Raw genomic sequence first — 24,018 nt, forward strand, 5'->3', positions numbered from 1 at the left:
AAGGGGTTTTCAGACAGGTACACACACTGATCACAGGCTGCAAAAATCAGAGACAAAACTGGACAAAATGAAGCAAAGAACCTCAGCTGCACAGGGCAAAGGCTGATCAGCGCACCTGTTGCACAGAGAAATTGAATTGCAGCGCAGGTAGCCCTCTCGATACCTGTGTTGAAATGCAGAACCTCTTCACAGAGCCTGCGCTCGGGCAGAAATGAGACTTCTATCTGGGTTTTGGGTCACGGTTTGCAATTTTAATCTATGGTTTTTGGCCAAGTAAAAGCAATCATTAAGGTACAATCAGAGGGATGATTTAAAGGACGACTAAGAGCTATCACAAAGGGAAATTAGATCATTTGTATATCAGTTGTTCAAATCATAAACAAATCCAGTGAGTGGATTGAAGTAGCAGCTACTTTGCATTTGATAATGGCAAATGCAGTTCGATTGCTACTTCTGTGTTTATGAAACAAACAACAAGAGAAACACAAATAAACTAACTAGACATGATCCCCAGCAGAGTCGCCATTTTGTTGTTTGGAAAAGTATCTACTCAGAACGCCCCTATCCCACTAAGGTGTGATAGTGCCTTAGCAACAAACAAGGAAAACTACTTTCGTATTCTTCTTTATGAAATGTAAACGAAGAGGAATAGGATGAACCAACCTGTGTCTTTCGCTAGTCCTTTGATCCAATCTCTCTCCTCTTTGACAGCTTCCAGCTACCTGCTCCCTTACTTGCCCAGCTTCACCAAGTTCCTGCAAGATCACAGAAGAGGAAAACTACACAAAGACATATATTTACATTCATAAATAGCTTAGGATCAGATTTAAGCTAAACATGCAAATATAACAAAACATCATTGATACACAAGCATGTAGGAGAAACTCAAATAGTTTTATTGATATAACAAGAAGATCCAGGAGGAGATACAACCAAGTGAGTCCCGATCCAACATCAACCTCCCAGCAAAGGAATCCCTTCTTCACCTCCAACAAAGCATAAATCACCCAATGCACTAAAATTAATCTCAAAACCAACAACAATTCTCTGCAAAGTACAAAATTCCAGCCTCTGGATCTCTGGGATGAGGGATCCATATATAGATGTATGCAGAGGGGATGAGTCAGCTTATGATTTGACTTGTGGCTTCTCTCTGTCAGTTCTTACTTCCACTTGGAGATTGAGAGCCTCTTACTCATCCTTGGTCGAACTCAGTGAGGCAAGTGTCATTGGGGAAGATTCTGGAAGCTTCCATTGTCTGTCCACCTCGCGGAATGACATTGCCATTTGTCATTTCCCACTCAGCACACCCTCGTAGTGCATTTAGGTGCATTGCAACACACCTAGCTAGTGTACTGGGGTGCTATGCAATGCAGGTAGTTAGTGGAGCAGCTGAAATGATCCTGATTTGACTGTTTCTGAGCAGTTTCTGGTGGAGAACTTTTGGGAGAAGTTGTAATTGGTTGACCTTGTTCCTTTAGGGGCAGGAACAACACTTTTAGGGACTTTGGATCCCTTGGATTATGGACATTTCATGCTTAGAACTGTAAGGCACAAAAATGTCTATAACAATTAGGTCTTCTTTAGATTCTAGGAAGGTCTATCTTGTCCGCAAGATCGACTTATTTCGTGTGACAATGATGGCTAAAGCAATAGCCAAAATCATAGGCCTTGTTTCCACACTAACGTTGTCTATACACTGACAACATGATTTATAAAGCTTGTCTATAAGCCTAAGGGAGCGTTAATGACCCTACTAACTCTACTTGTTGGTTCGAGGATAGCGTTAGTGGATCCTAATGAGAATCTAGAGGTCAAAGGAGCGAATTAACTCATAAATATCTCTTATTTCCTCCTAAATCTACTCAGAAAATCAAGGAAACATCTAGAGTTCGACTTATTTGAGGGATTTCTAATCCTAATGAAGGATACAAATGGGAAAGAGCTCAAAAGCATGGAAACATCATTGCTTATACCTAAAGAGACTCATGAAGGAACTTGGCAACCCTAACTCGAATGCTAAATAAGCAGAGCTAGGGCTATGGTGATAGGGGTCAGATCATTTAAAGGATAGCTTACTTGATTGTCAAGCATAGTATCAAATCTAAGATAAGAAGTTCGTAAGAAGGGAGAGAGAGAGAGGAGTTGGAGGGGTAAGGGAAGGCTGATGCAACATATGGTTGTAATCACTCTCCCAACATTAATATAGAACTGCAATTGTACTTTCTACTCCGTGATGTTGGTACTATCATTCATTTATTTGTTTATCAAATACCTTTTATCATGAGTAGCTTATTTATGTGTAACTAGATGTCTTTTATATATTCATGTATTAATTATCAAGGTTGTATGATGTGATTATGCTTATCTCTTCTATGTGCAAGACTTGATCTAGAGTCGACTCAGGGGACTTCCACCTAGCTGCATTGTGCTCTCCAACAAACCTACATGGAGGCTTGAGGTAATGAATCTGTTTTGATTTCATAGTTAGTTATTGTTTATGGACATTCATGTAGCTTTGTGACAATTGCAAATAATATTACAGTCTGCCAAGGGTGTTGGGAAGACCCTTAAGGGTATCTCCATTCTCCATACACCATGCATTTTATCCTATAGCAGAATTGGTGACTCTGTTGGGGACTATAAATAAGTTCCTGGTTCACCCAGAAAGTTCCTAGTTTCCTCCTCCTTCTAGACCTTCCTATACTTCTTCATTTCTTTTCTGACCCATAAAGACCTTGCAGCATTCTTCCTTCATATATTCAACCTTGGATCTGATCCCTAAAGCCCTATTTTGAAGTATTTTCCCACACTAAGGCAGGTTAGTAGTATAAACAGAGCTTTATAAAGCTCTGTGTCTGCAAAAATAGTGCGTTAGTACCTCCAGTAACTCTCTGTGGCCTCTAGGATAGAGCATTAGTCACCCAAATTTTGATATGTAGCTATGTCTGTGACCTCAAAGGGTTGGGAAAATTTCTTCCGGAGTGATAAGGGATCTGTAGTTTTATTTTGTTAGCAAGATCTGTGTCTTGAAAGACTTTCTTTTTTTTTAATCAAAATTTTTTATTCATTATTTTGCTTAGCTGGTTAAGTTCTGCATTATTTGGTAACAATAGTTGTTAGAAAGCATTGAAAAATTTCTGTCAGTTATGCTAGGTGTTATAATGAATAGGATGCATGGAATGAATATAGATGTATGAAAGACTCTCCCTTGTAGAATACAACTTATTTCATCGAATTGAACATTTATAAGCATTGTCTTTTGCATGATTTTGAGTCAAAGTCCCACCAAATATCATATGTCAACACCCCTATCGAAGACACTAAAAAGGTACACTTAAAATCTACCTAAAATCAATCAGTAACTCTTTCTAGAGCAAACAAACATTAGTTTAGGCTAGGATCTTGGGATAGGCAGTGTGAGTAAACTGCCCAAGATCAGAAACCAAAACTAGTGTCATTAAAAGAGAGAAAATTCCTTTTGCACTCATATTATCGGGACCAGTCTAGTAAAAGCAGAGCTAAATACGAGACAACATCGGACTGTAAGTGAAGGTAGCCCACCTTCCCCTACAACTCCTTTGGGTATTCTATATATTGGGGATCCCTTCGGGGATTTCGGAGCTGAGTTGGGGACTCAGGTATCTTGCCCACACAACGTACTGTCTGTGACTATGTCCCCCGTGATAGTGTTTGTGATCTAAGGTATCCTTAGTGGCCATACTTTTAGGGACTTACACAAGGTGACTAGGGTGGGCTACCCTGGTTCCTAACACAGACGAACCTACTCTGTCTTTAGTTTTTGGTTGGGTGCTCATCTTTGTGAGAGTACTTGGCCCCTCAATCTGAGGTTCGGATGGAGCTCTAGAGTAACCATAACTGTACCTTTGGCCAACCCTCTCTATTATTCATTATGATATTGGGTTTCATCTCCAGTGATTGGTGCTTATCATATAGGGTCATTTCCCTTGGTTTGTTGATTGATTCACTTAACGTATTTTTTATTTTTTAGGTTCCAAAGTGTTATGATCAAGACTTTAATAAACATCACAATAATATTTATTGATAAAAATTATTGGTCACCATGGCTACATCTAGCCCTCGTCATTAATCTAGACGATTGTTAGGACTTCCTCCACTCATTATGGAAGATCCGTCAAGATCCAGTGAACCAGATTCCCCATCTTCGAGAAATTAGTCTCTGAGATCTCACATAGAATCAGTTTGGACAACTGACGATTCAAGCTTACTACAGGATTTATTTACTGTAGGATTTCTTCCTCCCTATAACCCTTCGATCACAAATCCGTTGGACCCACTCTTGGTTCGTGTTGCACTTGTACCTCCTTTGTCTTCAGTTGGAACATTACCACCCATCCATCGACGACTAACAAGTCAAGGAACCTTTTGGACACTTTTGGTCCCCCACCACTTCCCCAGTCAACAATCACTACCACACCTTTGATGGCGAACCCTGCTATCCCATTTGTCCCGGATACAAACCCTAACATGACACCCTCCATGAGTGGAACCCAGCCTATGACGGGTTATACCCCTTTAGTGTCAAGCTCTATACCTTTGACAACTGGTACATACAACTCTCATTATAACGCTCAATATAGCACAATTAGCGCGGGTCCCTTCAACCAACAATATTGTTGGCATCCATTCTATAGTTCTAACCCCCAAATTTAAGTATCTGGGGGCACTACCAATATGCATATACCAGTGGGGAATGTAGCAGTTCCCCTTCCATTTTCAGGCATGCATGGTCAGTCACTAATTGACATGAATACCCCTTATTCTAGTCAAGGACATATGGTTAGTTCTGTGGCAGGCGGGAATCCTCAAGGAGGTCCCAACCAATCCATGGGGGCACCCTACTCACAACCTCATATGAGTCAAGGGGGCACTACTTATCCTGGGGGAAATTCTATACCCAAGCATCACAATCCCCATGGAAATCCACATTACAATGCCATACGCCAAGGCAACTACTATACCACACAACCTGTGTATAATATTGGGAATCAAACAATGGGAGGACCACAAGGATCCTGAAGTCATATGTCATCACCTTGGTCCAATTCGGGAGCATCACACACTCTACCTTTCTTGGCAATGTTGGATATCCCCAACTTGTACAAACTTACAAATGACCCCATATACCATAACTTACTCTAGCCGCCAATCCCGCATAAAATACCGACAAACATCCCTAAGTTCGAAGGGAAACAAGGGGAGGATCTGGGTACCCATATCACCACCTATCATCTTTGGTGTGTTTCTAACTCCATGGTGAATGATAGAATCCAGTTATGTCTTTTTCCCCTCACCCTTACTGGCAACGCATCTAAGTGGTACATCACGTTACCACGGGCGTCAGTCAATACCTTTGACGCTCTAGCGATGGAAGTCTTAAAGCACTTCCAGCTACCCATCCACTATGAGACTGGGACGGAGCTCCTCACTTCATGCTGTCAAGATACCGCCACCCACATCTCTGATCGTATACATGAATGGAGACGTAGGCGGAGGTTAGTCAAAGCTCCCCTCCTAGAATTTCTCTTAACGGACTGGTTCTGCAAGTCTCTACTCCCCCAATTCGCTAAGGATGTCACCTTAGGTGGTGCGGTCATAGGAGACCAATCCATACATCGTGCCCAACACTTAGATATGATATATTCGCATTTTGGCACTCTTTACGATGTAATCCCCATTTCCCCTCACAACTCCAATGTTCCTACTACTCAACAACCCATAACACACAGTTATGGGATTATCGGCACAACCTCTGGGGCAGCTGTAAAACAAATCATCGGTCACATTGCCTAGATGTCAGTGGACCCCTCTACCAAATCCACTGCTCTTCCTACCACTGTGATAAACTTTGTGCAGTTTACACAAAAACCCGGTGGTAAGAACAATAAGAATAAGAAAAATACCTCTCCTTCTGAAGAGCAGTCAACAAAGTAGCACAACCCAAAGAAGAAGGTTTTTGCACCCTCTGATGATGGAGAGGATAAACCCACCTGATTCCCTTGCAAAATCTATGCGCAAGACCACATGACATATCTGTGTCTTCATCTTCAAGAATGCACAACTTTCATTGCTAAAAAGGATACTGGTAGGATCCCCATTGTCCTGAATAATCCTTTCCCCGCTCAGCAGCAACAACACCTTATCGCAAGCCATCCCCAACCCCCACAAGGGGGAAATGGTGGCTCGCAATATCCTTTAGCTGGTGAAGCACTCTCTACCGTTTACACCTTTGAAATGGTAGATCTACAAACCAGAGCCAAATCTTATGGAGCTCCTATCACTCATCTAGAGGAACCTTCCTCAAGTCAAAACCCACCGCCACCTAACGATTTTCATATCGAAAGGTTGGTTTCTAACCTTGTGATTCGCCCCTGTAAATGGGCACTTCGACGCACAACGCACAATACATCTGCATGTGCCACCCAAAACTCTAGAATTGTAGAAGACTTGGCGCAAGCACCATCAGCCATGTCAGTGCTCGAAGTATTACAAACATGTCCAACACAAAGGAAATCTTTTCTTTTGGCCATTAGTGGTATTGACCCACAGGATTCCATGCTTGCAATTTTAGACATGGAAAAGTGTAAACCTCCCCTTTCTCACCAGCTTGCATTTCAAGTGCAAATCTTTTCGAAAGGTAAAGGTATACATAGAACTATGATCGACGAACGTGCTTCTACCTACGTCATGTTGGCTTCATGTTGGCTCACTTTGGGTTCTCCAACTCTATCCCCACCATCGAATTCCCTTAAAGCTTTCGACGGCCACACTTTCATCCCAAAAGGTTACCTAGCTGACTAACCCATAACTCTGAGTGGGAAAACGGTAACGGTGGATATAGAAGTCATGGATCAAAAACTCGATTATAATCTACTTTTGGGCCACAGTTGGACTTATGCCATGACTACCATTGTGTCTTCAGTCTTTCATATCATCCTATTTCCCTTGGACGGAAAGATAGTCATAGTGGACCAACTATCATTTTGCACCCTAGATTACTCCCTGTTACCTAGTGGCTCTGTACCCTTAGTGGGTAGTGTATCTGACTCTTACATCAGTATCAATACTGGTCTATTGAAAGGCTCTTCCCCGATGGGTTGCTTCCCTCTCCTGTTTCCTTCGGTTCCACAAATGGTCTCTATGGTTTCATCCATTCCTTGTGAATCGATCGATCCTTGGATCCTACTGGCCCCTTCAGAGATTGACACTTATGGAGAAAAAATGTCGTTGTCACCAGCTAAATTGGCCTACGAGGCCATTCAATATGCATTTGAGTCTCTGATCACTTTGGTCATGGCCAATGGTACCACTGTCCCTCCCATAACTGCTCCTTCTTTCGATCCCCTCAATCAGGTCCTACCTACGAATGAAGCTATTAGAGAGATCATGAGTTTATAAGAGCGACCTTGGGAGGAATCAAAGCATCGTGTTTCAATATTTGATTTAGACATGATGCCTCTTCAAATCCTATCACCTGACATACCAGAAATCATTTCCTCACCATATATGACTATCCAAACTTTGGATGTGGAAGGAAACATGGGAAATATTTCAAAAACATTGCTCATCGATATTTCAGTCAAGATAGCTATCACAGAAAATATACAGATTGGAGCCAAATGCAATCTTGAGGAAATTGTGAGCTTCACCTACCCTTTTAAGGACTTCCGCAATGTTTTCCCTTGGTCTTCTGAGGAAATGCATGGCATAGACCCTTTTATTGTTAAGCATGAGATCTAGAAGTACCGAGCATTCCTTTTTTGGTATTTTTCTTGCTCATTAATCCGAAAAATCCTCGAGTCTCCTTCTTCGGGCTCATTAAACTACCATGAACAAGAGTGAGTGTTCTTTTTATGGTAATTTTCTTGCTCGTTAATCTGAGAAACCTCGAGTCTCCTTATCTGGACTCGTTAAACTAATACAAGGAAGATATGAGCATGTTCTTTTATGGGATATTTTCTTGCTCTTAAATCAAAAAATCCCCGAGTTTTTCATCGTTGGACTCATTAAACACATATGACGACGGTTAGGACAACTCTTTTTCTCTCTTTTTCTAGCTCATTAAACTAAAAAAGATCATTAGAGCATTCTTTTTAGGCACTTTTTTCTTTCTCATAAAACTAAAAGAAAGCTCAAGTTTTTTCTTTAGACTCGTCAGAAATTTATAAAGATGACTCGAGCATTCTTTTAGGTACTTTTCTCACTCGTTAAACTGAGAAATCCCAATATTTTTTCACCGCGCTTGTTAAAAATCTATGGCAGCAACCAGAGCACTTGCTTTTTTGGGACCATTTCTTGCTCTTAAATCAAAAAAATCCCCGAGTTTTTCCCTGTCTTAGAGATCGTTAAATCTATGAAGAAGGAATGAGCAGTTCTTTTACATCTTCTTCCTTGCTCAACAAACTAAAAAAAAAAGATACCTAGAGTTTTCTTCATTTGACTCGTTAAAATTTGATGAATGTATTGAGTTTGTTGTCACGTGACTCATTAGAAATTCACAACGAAAATCGAGTTTAGTCCATCTCTTCGTACTCGTAACAAAATGAGGTCAACTTCTATTAAGCATAGGTTTCTCTTTATCTGGACTCAACATATTAACTCACGGAAAAGTAACCGATCAGGGTATACTATTAAACTTTTGTCACTCCCGGTTAAAATCTATGACAAAGGGAGCACCCTAGAGTCAATATTTACGATCTTTTCAGACTCTCTAAATATGAAAAGACCACCAAGTTGTCTCTTCTGGATTCATTAAATTAAACAAACGAGGTATAGAGTCTCTCTTTTTACGATCCTTTTCAAACTCTTAAAACATGAAAATATCGATGAGTTTGCCTCTGTGGACTCATTAAACTAATCAGATAGGGAATAGAGTCGCTCTTTTTGCGGTCCTTTTCAGACTCTTAAAAATATGAAAAGATCGATGAGTTTACTCATCTAGACTCACTAAACTAATTAGAAGGGGAATGTAGACAATAAAACTGTATTCAGTATTAGAAAGCGTGGTTTGAAAGCAATTGTTCCCTTGAACATGGCACTCCCTCAGATAAACCTTCCTTGTGAGAGCCTCTCAATATGAATCCTACCATACTATGAGTTTAGCCTGAAATGCCCAAATGTTATTGCATCTCTGTATCCTAACACACTTTGGTGTTCATGAGTCTAGTGCTGCATGGTTAAAACCATTGTCGTGCCTTCTATTGTTCAAGGGATAACCTTTTGTTTCCTCCATCAACCCATCAAGCATATCCTTTCATCATGCCCTCTGTCATTTAGACCCATTGCTCAAAGATTCCTCAAAAAAGCAAATCATTCTTGTCCCTTTTCGTGTCGATTGATGTAGGACGTTATTGCCTACCTTTCGACAGGTATCTTCCTATCGAATTCAACACTCTATCTAGGAAGACAATCCAAAAACACATTTAGTGCCTTGGTACTTGCATACATTAGTGGCAAGTCACCTTGTGTTTGATCAAGAGTTCTCATTATTGGCTCCGGGTTAAGCGATTCTACGGGTGTTTGATGAATAAAATTTTTTTCACACTCACTAGATTGTACTATGCATCTTGGAGACCATCACCATTATTGGTGGCCTTCATCGCATCCGTTAACGGTCTCCATTATTGACTAGTAATCTGAAAATTTCATGCATGTTCGATATCAATGCATATATTCACATGTATCGATCTATTCTGTTCGATGAAGTGGAAATCAAGACCTTGGGTAAAGGCTTGCATCACTTAGCCTTGTTTCCTCTCCCAAGTTGTGTATATTTTTTTCCGGAGACACCTCATCAGAATGATCCTATTATGACACCGGATCTGTCATGCGGAAAGAGTCGTTAGTGCGGACACAACTGACCTCCCTAGAAGCCTAAGACTTTCTAGTGACAAACAAGACAAATAAGAGCAATCCTTCACTAAATATGCCTTTACAATATGAGAAATCAAGTGTTTAGATCCTACCTGTAATCCAACGCTGTTGTAGTAGTCCAGCTTCATTGATCCGGATGAGCTCCTCCTTCCCTTCGAAACCTGCATTCACTAACAATCAAACGATTAAATAGCACCTGAATATCACATAAAATAAAACATATTTAACATATAGACCAAGGAGTATATGAAACAACTCATAAATAACAAATTGTTGAGAAGAATGGACTGATTTGTATTAAAAGGTAACAAAAGGAACCATTACAACCTGAGCCTTGGTGTTGTGCAGGTCCTTCCCAGGGTCCACAAGAGTTCTCCTTTACTCTAATCAGCTCACCCACTTCCAATTAAAACAAGCAAAGATGGTAATCTCTCCTCACAAGCTTTTACAAGGAAGTCCTAATTCCAGCAGCATCTACCCTTAGGAATGTTCAGCTTTCAACCTCCCCTCCCTTTGGCCCAATGCCTGTATTTATAGTGCTCTAGAGGAAGTTATTCAGGTCCACCATCAATGGGATAAGCCCCTCTTTGGATGGGATAGCTCCCCTCTTGATGGGATAAGTTCCTCTTTGGTAGGGATACATGAACCATCTGGAGGCGCTTCATACACGTCAAACAAGCTTCTAGAAGACTCTAGAAATGACCACAAGTAACTTTTTAAGATGAAACTCGCGCCTTTTGACCTTTACAGGGGTACTCACCCACCCCTTTACATACAGAGCGTACAAGTACGCAGGTATTGTGAACTTGGGTTGCGTACACGCAGGTAAGGCTAAGAGAAACTGCGTACCAGAGATAATTGACTTTAAATGACTTTTCTCTCTTTGTTGAAGTTTGACATGAAGAGCAGAGGCATGAGACTTGCCAAGGAGGATAGTATGACAGTGGATGGAGCCATACTAACTGCAATAGTCATGGTGACATTTTTTAGTGTAACAGATTGCCCCCTAAAATGTGAAGCCTGTGGTAGATTAGGGTTTTATATGATCTAGGAAGGGTGAAGTACTTTATCATTTCAAGGAGTACCTTGTGGAAGGCCCGGTCAGAACCTGCAAATATTCAACACAAAATACATATATAAGATGATATCATCGCTGAGGTAGGCATTCCCATACTCAGATTGAAAACTTTAACTAACAATCTAACTACTGCTCTGATACAAGAATGATTTTGCAGTACATCACAATCATAGACTTTTGTAGACACAGTATGGACACAACCATCTGTTTATGGTTAGTCTACTATATAATGAATGCAAAACTCCTCACAGCCTAGATGGTGGAAACTAGATCCAGGGTCTTCATCTATACTTCCTGAATTGGTACGATTCTATCCATGCGAATAAATGAGTTGATGTCGAACATGGTAGAAACCACTTGATTACCAGTCGATGATGTAAATTGTTAACAAGCATGAGAGAGACCACCAGTGATGTCAATGGTTCTCAAAGTACCCAGTACAATCCATGAAATGTGAATGAATGGGTTGATGTTGAACACGTCACAGAATCCTTTGATCGAAAGTCAATGATGTAAACTATCGTCAAAGGCGAGAAACCTGCCATTGATGCATGCAGACTTCAAGGTACTGACGATTTCTAGGTCATCTTTCTAGATAATGTGCTGATGTCGATAGAAAGCGACCCGTTGCAGGTAAGCCCACAACACGAAATCATTGTTCAAGTTGAAGAAATGTTGCTGTAAGGACTGACTCAGGGATGGTCAAATGGATGACAAGTATTTTGCATATGAATGGATTATTTGCAGAGACCTCTTGAACACATAACGACACGACAGATGGCTTGGTGACGATTGACCCAAAGTTAATACCCAGAAACGGTTGAAAACTTTCAAAGTGGTTTTATCAGCTTTAAGGAAACGGATTTCCCAACCCAAGGGAATGAAACGTGTCGTGTTCAAGAGTGGTGATAAGGTTCTTCTGTAACAAAGGATAACAAATAGGTTCATTCTTCTCTCTTTTCCCCCACCATTTCTGGCAAGTACCTCTTTATTTTTTACAAGCTTGAGGAGGATAACATATGCTTGATTATAAGCTCATCCTTCGGATGAGTCCAACTTAGTTTAGATTCGAACCCTAAGAAGGAGTGGTCCGTTCCTGTTTGTAATCGAACAGGTCCTTTACTGTGAAATTTTAACGAGTCCAGTATAGGAGAAACTCGGCGTTTTTCAATTTTAGAGAGTCTGAAAAAACTAAAGAAGACTCCAAGGTGAACTTTTTCGTAAATTTGTGTCTCCCAAGCCCGAAAAAGTATAAAATAATACCTGAGAGAACTGCTTGATCCTGCGACCAAGGAGTACTTTCATGATTAATGCCTTTGACCTGAAAAGTAAAAAGCGATTAGAGGCATTTCGTTTTATTTCCAGTATCAAATTTGAAACGACAAAAATCCGGCAATCTTTTCGTGTTTTTTACGGTCAGAAAAGGGCTGTAAGAGGACTGTCTTTTAATTCCATTTTAACGAGTGTAAAAGAAATGCTCGGAAATCTTTTCAAGTTTTAGGAGTCAGAAAAGGGCTTAAAAGATGACTCTGATGTCTTGGTTCGTGAAAAATGATGATTTTACCCTAAAGTCCTTTTGTCCTGCACAAAAACAACACATTACTCATATCTGTTTAAGATGGGCAAAAATACATTGAAAAACATCCTGTCATGGTGAAAAATAAACAAACTTAGCATTCATTTATCCAAAAAACCTATAAAAAGACTTTTTACCATGTCATTTTTACCATTTTACTGTTGAGGGTGAGAAAAGGGCTTTTGACAAGAAACTTCCCGTGGACTTTGCGGAGAATCCGACCGTCGGAATCGAGCGCCGTCTCTTTCAGGTATTTCACAACATCCTCCTCTTCAATTTCATCCGTTTAGAATTCCATTTTAAGTTCTAGTTTGATTTTTTAGAGGGTTTGGGGTTTTAGAGTTCACTTTTCGGGGGACGCAGGTGCCCCATGGGTGACCTGCGTACCCTGACATTTTCGTATGTGGGAAAACGGTCGGAGTACGCAGCCCACCTTCAGAATAGCTGCGTACCCACGCTCTATTTTCTGAACGCGGGGTGCGTACTCTGCGCAAAGCGGATTTTCAAAACTCAAACTCAAAACCTAACCATCAAAATTTGATTTAATGAATTCTAATCAATGTTTTTTGGTGTGTAGATTGCCCACCATGCTAGATTGGCGTGAAAGAGAACACGAAGATGTCGATTTGGCCGCAATAGGTCATCAACCTTCCATTGATGCTTTAAAGGCATGCGGTCTCTACAAGTACTAGGCCATACCTGGCATGAGGGCCCAGGTGCCATTCTTAGAGTGGCTGGTTGAAAGGTGGAATATTCAGGATCAATGTTTTTACATCGGAGAACACCAGCTCGAGATAGAGTCCTCTGACATATATTTTCTCACTGGCTTTCCTAACAGGGGCGAGCAATTGTCTCTATTCGGGACTAGGCCGGGTGGCCAATCCCTTGCTAGTCTCCGGCTAGAGTGGTGCAACAATCAAAACCAGGAGAAGGGGATAGAAATCAAATACATATCCCGACCTGAACTTATGGTAATTGCCTTTACAGTTACCAGACTTTGCGGTGCTGCCGCTTTGCACATAGCCACTGGTTCCCAAATGCGGATGGCTATAGATTGCTTCCGAGGCACCATTTTCAACTGGTGCGATTCTGTGCTGGCCAATATGAAAGGCCAACTGAATAGGGCAAAGAACGGACAATTTAAGACCTTTGGATATGGGCCTTTAGTTGTGAGCTTTGCCCTAGAGAGAGTTCCAATGCTGATCCCCCAGCATCTTACTGTTCCAGTTCGGCCTCCTCGGGAGCCTAAGTTGACGCGATGGGTTTCGGTAATGGCCCGGCATCCTGATGAGGGAGCGGGAGTTATCCGATTTCCTGCGGGTTACTTTCACTGGTTGGAGAGCCAGGTCTTTGCGATTCAGGATTTTCCTTATGCTGGAGTAGATTTTCGCAATGATCCGGACATGGTTCTTCCACAGGGAGAACAATGGGACGACAGAGGTACTTCATTTTTCACAAGTTTTTAAATTATCTACTTTTTTTTTTATATATATCGTCTCAAAACTGACAGCAATTTTTTTTTTCAAAATGCAGATGTAGGCCCACGGCGTCCGGCCAATCTCCAGGCTTTTGAGAGAAGAGTACCAGTTGCACCAGCACCAGCCCCACAGGATGCAGCCGCAGAGACCTTAGCCGAGCTGGAACAGGACCTAGAGCATCTCACGGCGGGCATACCAGAGACGACTATAGACGATATTCCTATCCGACTTCAGCGCTATGTGGTCGCAGTCCCAGGACCTTTCAGGAGGTTCCTGTGTAGGGTAGCGCGGGCAGTGGTCTCATATAGAAAGCACCACCAGTGATTGGCTAGTCACTTTTGTAGACACATGTGACATTTTTGGTTTCTTGTACTTATCATTTTTGTTGATCATAAGGTGTTTTTCAACCTATGATCGAAGACGATGTATATTTTTTGACACACTCCTATTTATATATATCATCATTACCGGCTTATTTTGTTAAACATGTGCGATGAAATGTTTATAAATTTACATTTATGATTGTTACAAATGTCTATTTAACATTCGAGACGCCATTGCATCTGCTAATGTATTTAAAGACCTTGGAATATGTTGATATTCAATGTAATCAAATTCACGTTCCAAGAGACGCACCCTCAAAAACAATCTTAATAACATTGGATTTCTAATGGCATAGACTCTATTAAGCTGTAATACAACGAGTTCAAAATCTAACCTCACTATCAAACTCCGAATCTCAAATGAAATAGATTCAAATAATAATTCAATCACTGCACTGTATTCTGCAATGTTGTTTGTTGTTTGATCGAGGCTCACCCCATGCATAGAAACTAACTCATCACAGGGTGAATAGATAACCCAAACTGCGGAAGAGATATTCCATGTACTACGACAAGCACCATCAGCAAATCCAATGTACGTTTGGAGAGGCGTCGACATCTGCAATATCAAGAGTAAAACCAAGATAAGCCAGAATAACGACAAAAACACACTCTCTAAGCTAAGCACACTGTCTAAACTAACAAAACACACCAGCTAGAAAGAAAATTTAACCTAACTAAACTAACTAAATCTCCATACCCACCATTTAAGCATAATACCTCTTTAGGTAAAGTCCGTTTCCGGGCTTACCCAAAGAGTCCCCATCAAAATCTACCAGGTCATAGGCCCCTTTTGCTAGCTTTCGCTTGACAATGTAGGGCCCATGCCACATGGGAACGAATTTTCCAGCACCTAACTTATCGTTAGCTTGATCATATAATAGCACTAGGTCTCCTTCTGAAAAATTACGAGGGGTCACGTTATGATCATACTGAGCTTTCATTCTTTTTGTGTGAGTCTCGATTGCCAAAGCAGCATCACGTCGAGTCTCATCTAATTTAGCTAAGTATAACAGACGCTTCTCCTCTTCGGAAGTAGCTGGGAGGAATTCGATAGCCATTTGAAGTGATGGGATTTCACATTCAATGGGCAACACTGCTTCCAAACCATAAACTAGTTGGAAAGGAGTGAACCCTGTTGATGTTTTCACTAAGGTTCGGTACGCCCAAGGCGCTGAAAATAACATGTTATGCCAATTCGACCGATGAATACCAATGATTCGTCGGATCATGATAACTAGAACTTTGTTGATGGATTCAACCAAACCGTTTGCTTGAGGATAATAAGGAGTAGAACTATCATGGCGTAAACCAAGCTGGCTTGTAAGTTCTGTCATCATAATGTTTCGAAAATGGTGCCCATGGTCAGTGATTATCGCTTGTGGGACACCAAACCTAGCAATAATATGATTGAATACGAAAATTGTTGCTATCTTGCCATCTACCTCGAATGTAGGCATCGCCTCGGCCCACTTAGTAAAATAATCAACCGCAAGGATGATATACGCATGCCCCCCAGCCGAGTGAGGGTTACATGTACTAAAATCGATACCCCATTTAGCAAAAGGACCAACGAAAATTATAGGTTGGAGAGGAGCAGGTGTTGCGCGCATCTTGCGATCAAACACTTGACAGTTGTGGCATTTCCGGACCGCAATGATACAATCTTTAAACATGGACGGCCAGAAATAGCCAGCACGCAACACCTTCTGAGCTGTGGCATACCCAGATATATGACCGCCACATGCTCCAGAATGACAGTCATTCAGAACCCTTTCTGCCTCTTCATGAGTTAAGCAACGACGAAAAACCAAGTCCGCCCCACGACGATAAAGAGTATCTCCAATAATTTTGTACTGTTGGGACTGGAATCGAATTTTCTGACGGTCCGACTTTGAAGCTTCGGGCCGAAAGGATTGGGTTTGGAGATAGACAATTATATCCCCATACCACGGATCTAAAGTGCTGATAAGAAACAAAGATTCATCCGCAATGGGCTCCTCTGCCACAGTTTCCGTGTCAGCACGCGGGAAGTCACACATCAATTCCGCAAAAACTAAGGATTTCTTAGACTTAGATTTTTCAAACTCCAAATCGAACTCCTGCAGGATAACAATCCATTTGGAGTACTTTCCCCCTAGCAATTGTTTAGTCAAAATATAGATCATAGGGTTGCAATCCGAAATCACTGTAGTTTTACGGAGAAGAATGTAATGACGAAAACGCTGGACAGCCTGAACAGCTGCCAGGGCCAATTTCTCCACATGCGAATATTTTAGCTCAGTGGGATTTAACGTCCTACTAAGATAATATATCACATGTTCCATTCCGAATTCATCTTCCTGAACTAAGACCATTCCAATGGTGGAGTGGGAGGCAGCGAGATACAAAAAGTAGTCCTGGTTGTAGTTGGGAGGATGCAGCAACGGTGCACGGGTCAACGCGTGCTTAAGTGCATCAAAAGATTTCTGAGCTATCTCATCCTAGAGAATTGAACGTTTTGTTTCAACAACCAGGTGAAACCCTTTGTAACCTCGGCGTAGTTAGGAATGAATCGACATAAAAAGTTTGCTTTCCCCTGCAAACTCGAAGGAGGAGGCAATTTGATGATAGCTTCAACCTTCGAGGGATCGACGCGGATGCCGGCTTTTGAAACGACAAATCCAGCAATCGTCCCACTTCTATGCAGAAGACACATTTGTGCGGGTTCAAACGAATTCGATAATGCCGACACCTCTTAAAAATAGCGCGCAAGTGAACAAGGTGATCAGCTCGATGTAAAGAATGAGTAGGCAAATCATCGAGATACGGTTGCACAATGTGCTTGATGTCGTGAAATGCGTAAGACATTGCCCGTTGGAAACTGGCTCTGGCATTCTTAAGTCCAAAAGGTAATTTGCAGTAAGAAAATGTCCCCCAGGGACAAATGAAAGCCGTTTTTGGTTGATCGGTAGGTAGAATATTGATTTGGTTGTAACCGGAAAAACCGTCCATAAAGGAAAATATTTCACTGCCGGCACAATCATCAATTATTTGATCAATATAGGGCGTGGGATAGTTGTCTTTTGGACAAGCACGATTTATATCCCTATAGTCGATGCATATTCTTATTGTTCCTTGTTTCTTGTTAACCGGAACAATATTCGATACCCAATCCGTTAACAGGATCGGATAAATGAAACCTGCTTTCAACAACTTCTCGACTTTTGCTTTAATCGCAGTCGCTTTCCTAGGGTGTATCTGACGCAGACGTTGCCGAACGGGTTTAGCGTCCGGGTAGGTCTTGATTTCATGAACAAAAATGGAGGGATCAATTCCTGGCATTTCCTCATAGGACCAGGCAAACACGTCGCGGAATTCTTGAAATAGGACCTTGTATGTTTGGATGTCGTCATCTGTACACGAGGCACCTATATGAATGTTCTCAATAACTCCGGTTTTAACTGAAATGTCAATGGCAATAGTTTGGGAAATGTTTCCCAAATTCAACTCTGAATCAGGATGTTTCATGGGATTCTGAGCGTCCTTGACATATTCAACTGTAAAAATTGATGAAAAATCATTGTCAAAGTCATCACCCTCAGGTAAAAACGAAGATCTATGATGAAGATCTTCCCATGGTAGATCGTCTACACTTAGGATTTCGCGAAGTTGTTCATCAGATGACACAACTTCAGGAAATGTTATCCGCTCTGAGGTCGATGTGAAAAGTGATTCCTCATGGACCACATTCATTTGGTCGGATTGGGTTGAACTTGAGTCGGAAAAAGACTGCACGGCCTCATAAGCAATTTCATATGGACTCAAAGGCATTGCATTACCGAATGAGTCTATCTCAGATTCAGATGGGACAATCCAAGGATCATCATAGATAATAGTGTCTGAAGTAATCATATGAATGGTTGCGAATGAAGGGTCTGCGTTGATTGGAGGGAAAGGAAAAGTTCCCAGTAAACCGGAATCTTTAACTAATCCTACACCAACATCCTTGTAAGGGATAGTCGTTTTACCGACATGCTGGATACTCTCTGAAGAGGCTGGGTCGGATGAAAAGTAAGCCAGTTGGTCTATCGTCACGATTTTACCATTGTGTGGAAACTTTATGACTCTGAAAACCGATGACACGACCGCTGTCATAGCGTAAGACCAACTTCGACCCAAAAGAAGGTTGTAGTCCAGAGGGGCATCAACCACCTCCACATCTAGACTAACGGTTTTTCCTTCAACCCCTATAGGCAAATCCTGTAAAATGCCAAACGGATGGAACCCACGGCCATCAAAGGCCTTAAGAATCGTCGGGGATTGGTTCAGTGAAGGAGAACCAAGCGATCTCCAACACTGAATTGACATAATACACGTAGAAGCTCCTTCATCAATTACAGTCCGATGAATGGGCCTGTTTTTGACTATCACTGGAACCTGGAAAGCCATCTGATGAGGGAGACGCGGTGTACTATTTTCTAGATCAAAGATTATCAGGTTCGGGTCCTGAACGTCAACAGCTCCTATAGCCGACAAAAATAATTTTCTCTATGCTGGGCATGATTGCAGCACTTCCAAAGCCGACATTGTTGAGGGTGAAACAGCTAAATCCTCAACAATGTTATAATTCTGAGCTGCTCTCGCATGTGGATTGAAAGCAGACCTTCGAAGTACACCCTTGGCGGGCGGTTTTATTACTAAGTCAAGGTTAGGTTTCTCGATCTGTAGTGGATCGGAACCGGGAGCTGAGGTCGATGGATTTGAATGAGAAGATTCTGCTTCTTTCAATCCATCAACAAGACTTTTACTACCATAATCTTGTGATCGAGTCGCAATCTGTACATGAGACATCATCAATATGGGTTCTTCACTGGCACTCGAGGAAGAACCTATCATTTTACTCTCCTGCTTTGGAAATGGATCTTTCAAAACAGTAGGAGTTGGGGAACCTTTAACGATTTTCACAACCTCCGCCCGATGAGGGCAATCTCTTGTGAAATGATCTTCTTCACAAATTAAACAAGGATAGCGAGGTTTGCGCTTTTCGTCATTAGATTCCGACTTCTCTTTTTTCTCCTTTGGAGCCTTGTCTGCTTTATCCTTCTTCTTGCCTTTCTTCTTACCACCGTTTTTTGATTTAGCCATAGATGACTCTACAACGTGAATGTCGGCGGTAATTTCAGGAGAAGACTCTCCTGTCGGGGAGTCTAGTAAGGTTATTATTGGAGAAGAATTATTTGAGGATTTCTTCTTACTTTTAGTATTCACCGTACCAATCATGCCATCAGCAGCATGAGACCCCGAAGGAGCAGCAGCGATTTGATTCAACTTAGGAAGATCCGGGATCTTCTCGTGCAACGTACCTGACTAAGTGTAAACTAAGTCAAGGTACTGAGCTTGAGAAATGACTTGCTCCTCAGTAACTACTCCGGCCTTAGCTACATCTTCAGTAATCTTTGGTAATAATGATTTTACAAACCATTCAGCTAAGATTTGGTCCGGGATAAAAACTTTCACTAATCGCCATCGACGTCTCCATTCATGAATATGATCGGAAATATAAGTGGAGGTCGACTGTTTTAATGAAGTTAATAGCTCCGTGCCGTTATCGTATCTGACTGGCAACTAAAAATGAGTTAGGAACGAGGTAGCCAACTGACTAAAATTGTAAAAAGAGGCCCGTGGTAACTCAATGTACCACTTGGCCGCGAGACCAATGAGCGTACGCTGGAAAAGACGTAAGCGGATCGAATCATCTGAGATGGAATTTGAAGCACACCAGAGGTGGTAAGTAATCATGTGATTGGACGGATCCTCTCCAGACTTACCTTCGAACTTGGGTATATCACTGGGCAACTTATTTGGCATTGGCGGCCAGAACGGAAGATATTGTATTGGATCGTTCGTTAGGCGCGTCAAGTCTGGTAAATCCAAAGTTGCAATAAACGGTAATTGCCGATTAGGATCCCTAAAACTTTGGGTCACAAGACCAATCCCAGGAGGAGGATATCCAAGATAACTTGGAACAGGAATCGCATTCAGGATATTATATCCTCCTGGAAAACCAGGATTAACCAGACCATACTGGGGTTGCTGAGGTTGTTGATAAGTGTACCTAGGATATGGTTGATACTGGTAAACCGGTTGTTGGATAGCAGGACCGAATTGGTACTGTCCCTGGTACTGTTGATAGGTAAATTGAGGTTGACTTGTTACAACAGTACTTAAACCAGGCTGCCCTACAGGCATCTGGACCGTGGTTTGAATCGTAGATCCGAACAACGGTAAAGATGTCTGAGGAGTGGTTGCAGAGACAGTAGAAACCGGAGCTGTCGATACTCCAGAAGTAAGTGCGGTAGATGTTGCGGTAGTTGCAGTAGTCGTTTGAGATGGAGTAATAGGTGCAATTGGTGGCTGAGTAACTACCGAAGTTACAGAAGTTTGAATATTTGACTGGACAGGTTGCGGTTGCTGGGCTGAACTAGAAACTACGGGTTGTCCAGTTTGAGGTAACAACTGTATACTTGGCTGCAACACCTGTTGACCTTGTGATGGATCCCACACTATCATTCCGGGGTATTGACCCGTAACAGGTTGAGGATACTGAGATCCATAACCGGATTGAGGATAGGATTGATAACTGAAAGGCACAGTTCCCATACCTTGAACATATGACTGACCTTGATGTGGTTGATAACCTTGACTCGAGTATTGACCTTGAGGTTGATAACCTTGGGGTAAATATTGATACTGAGGTTGACCTTGACCTTGAGGTTGATACCCTTGAGGTAAATATTGATACTGAGGTTGACCCTGGGGTACATATTGAGGCTGGGGTTGACCTTGAGGCATGTATTGTACTATGGGTACATACTGTCCTTGAGGTTGGCCCCCAGACGCAATTTGTGTACCTTGAGGTTGCCCCCCAGGCGTTAATTGAGGCTGCCCCCCAGGCAGTAATTGGCCACCTTGAGGTTGAGAACTGGGAACTGAACCTGACATCATGTAAATGTCCCCTACACCCAACGGTTTATTACCATTGTTTCCAGCTAATAACCCATGATCAATGGGTTGAGGAGATGCCCCCGCAAAAGTACCAGAAAGTGACTGATACCTGGAGGGAACAGAAGGACCGCCGTACAAGTAAGATTCAGGAGATTGAGTGAACACGGACGACTGACCAGACATATTTACAGGAGTATAAATACCTCCAGGTGGAAAAGGAGTACGAGGTGGAGAAAAACTTATCCCTGAGTTGTCTAAATAATTGGTTAACGAAAGGTACCAAGTAGTACTTCTAGGAGGGCTGTAAAAGATAGATTCGCGCTCTCTTAGATCAATAGTAGGTTGATCTTCAAGGATAGATACGCCTAATTCTTCCTCTGGAGCAAGTTCTTCAATAGCTATCAAACCAGCAGGAAGATTTTTGGTGATGACTCTTTCTACCCTAGGTGACTCTGGAGCACTAGAAGTTGGAGTAACAGGTTTAGATACTTCAGGTTCTTCGCCTATATCACTAGTAGATGAAAAACTACCAGCAAGCTCGGAAACTGCAATTGCTTCAGGATTATAACCTGTTTCTAGACCTTGGTAATCTAGATGGACTACCAATGACGATTCTTCTTCTTCAGGTGAACCTACTTTACTGCCACTAGGAGTTACAAGGACCTTTAAACCTTCATAATGACTTGGGACGTCTTGAGGAGGTTCACCCTGAAGTCTACGGGATTTCCTCAACAATTCGGCCACAGAAACAACCTCAGGAGACTTGCCCCGAAGTCGACGAGACTGTCTCGGTAATTCCGCCACAGTTAAAAACTTTTAAATACTGTACACGCAAACAAAGTAAAATCTCAAAGCAAACCACCTAAAGTCTCTAAAGAACCAAACAAATTTGAATCACACGCCTAAAGAATCTAGGGCGTCAAACCAAGCACAAACAGTAGCCTTCTGGACCAAAAACGCTAGTTGGAGATGAAACCCAACTTCGCCGGATTCAGTACAGAAGTGGCGGGTGGAACAGTTACCCCGACAACCTGCTTAATGAATAGACCGGCACAAGTTCCTCCACTTTAACCGTCTCGAGTGAAGTGAACCCCCCGGAAAATCCAAGTGAGTCTAGCCGACGTCTGCTCCAGGTACAGTGGGATCTTCCCTCCACCGTCACCTCGGTAGAATCCTAAAGATAATGGTCACTAAGGTTACCAATAGCAACAAATGCACCTGGGGGAACAGTCTACACTCCGACAGCACGCAAGGGCAGAGTATCAAGCTCAATCCCCTTGCCGGCTCCTTGACAATAATCCAAGGTTTACCGACAAGTGACCCCTGGCTCCTCGACAATGGTTAATCCGAGGTTTACCGTTTGTAATACGTGCTTGTCTGGCGTCGTTCCCAACGAGGGAGGATTGATCCCCTCACTGGTTCGGACACGAGCTCGTGCTTCTCCTTTAAGAGGAGCTTTCCCAGAGTATAAATGAAACAATTGGATTTATTCTATCACAAGATAAGCTACTTGTTTGGTTTTGTTATCTTGGAGAGTTAATTACTCCCCTACTCCAAGACACTAGCCTGATCTAAATTGGTGTTTCAGAGCCCTAGTAAATAAAAGTTACTAAGTTGATATTACTTTAAGCGTTAATTTTATGGTTTTCCTTAAAGACAAAAAGGTAGTGGAGATGAAATTGGTGGTGTGTAGACTCGACTCGCAACCACAACAAAGATGCACCTAAGATGATTTTCACTACTTTTCTTTTTCAATGAATCTCCTAGCTAAGAGAGTTGGAAAATGCAAATTTTATAGAAAACAACTTTCTTGGCAAAGACAATCAAAGAAACAATTCCTTATCTTTTCAAAACATATAACTCATAACCACTAATTACCTCACGAGATTTTATTTTCTCTCCCAAAAGACTACAAATGCTACAAAAGCAAACTTTTTCCAAAAGAATTTTTTGTGTTTTTTCTATATTAATAAAGCATGTAAAAACTATTTATCAAATCAAATTTAACAAATCTAAGACAATCAAACCAAATTCACTCAAAATCAAATTAAAAGGAAATTTACCTAAAAGCAAAAAATAATGAGGACAAAAGCCTACAAGGATAATTCCCGGATGTTTTTCTCAGTCAAAATGCAATTAAGGATCAGTTCATGCAGAATCATAAACTAATCAAAAAACAAAAATGAAATCTTTTTGTTCTTTTTTTCAACAATGAAATTCAAGGTTTTATCAAGCGAACTTTTCGAGATTCGCAAAGAGAAGACACAAAGGTAGGTCTCTCACAAGGGTGACTTCTATGATAGGCCCGACTCCTAAGAGGACTGATCAAAACCAAGGAGATCCAAAGTTTCACAACCTCTAACGCCAAAGTCACTACAGGACCAGTTAAAAATCAAACCCTAAGGCAAAATCCCTATGAATTCCACCAAAACCCTCGACACTAACGGGACAAGTTCAGGTGAAGATCTCTGACAGTAAACCAATGGATCTAGGCAGTAAAAACAATTTAAAAACAAAATCTAAAGAGAAAAAAGAGGAAAAATGAAATTTTCTCAAATTTGACAGGGGTACGCAGGTGATATGTTGACACAGGCGCGGGTA

Source organism: Pinus tabuliformis, chromosome 8 (assembly GCF_031772625.1).
Source record: "Pinus tabuliformis cultivar Carrire ecotype Pingquan chromosome 8, CPIR1, whole genome shotgun sequence".
Lineage (NCBI taxonomy): Eukaryota > Viridiplantae > Streptophyta > Pinopsida > Pinales > Pinaceae > Pinus > Pinus tabuliformis.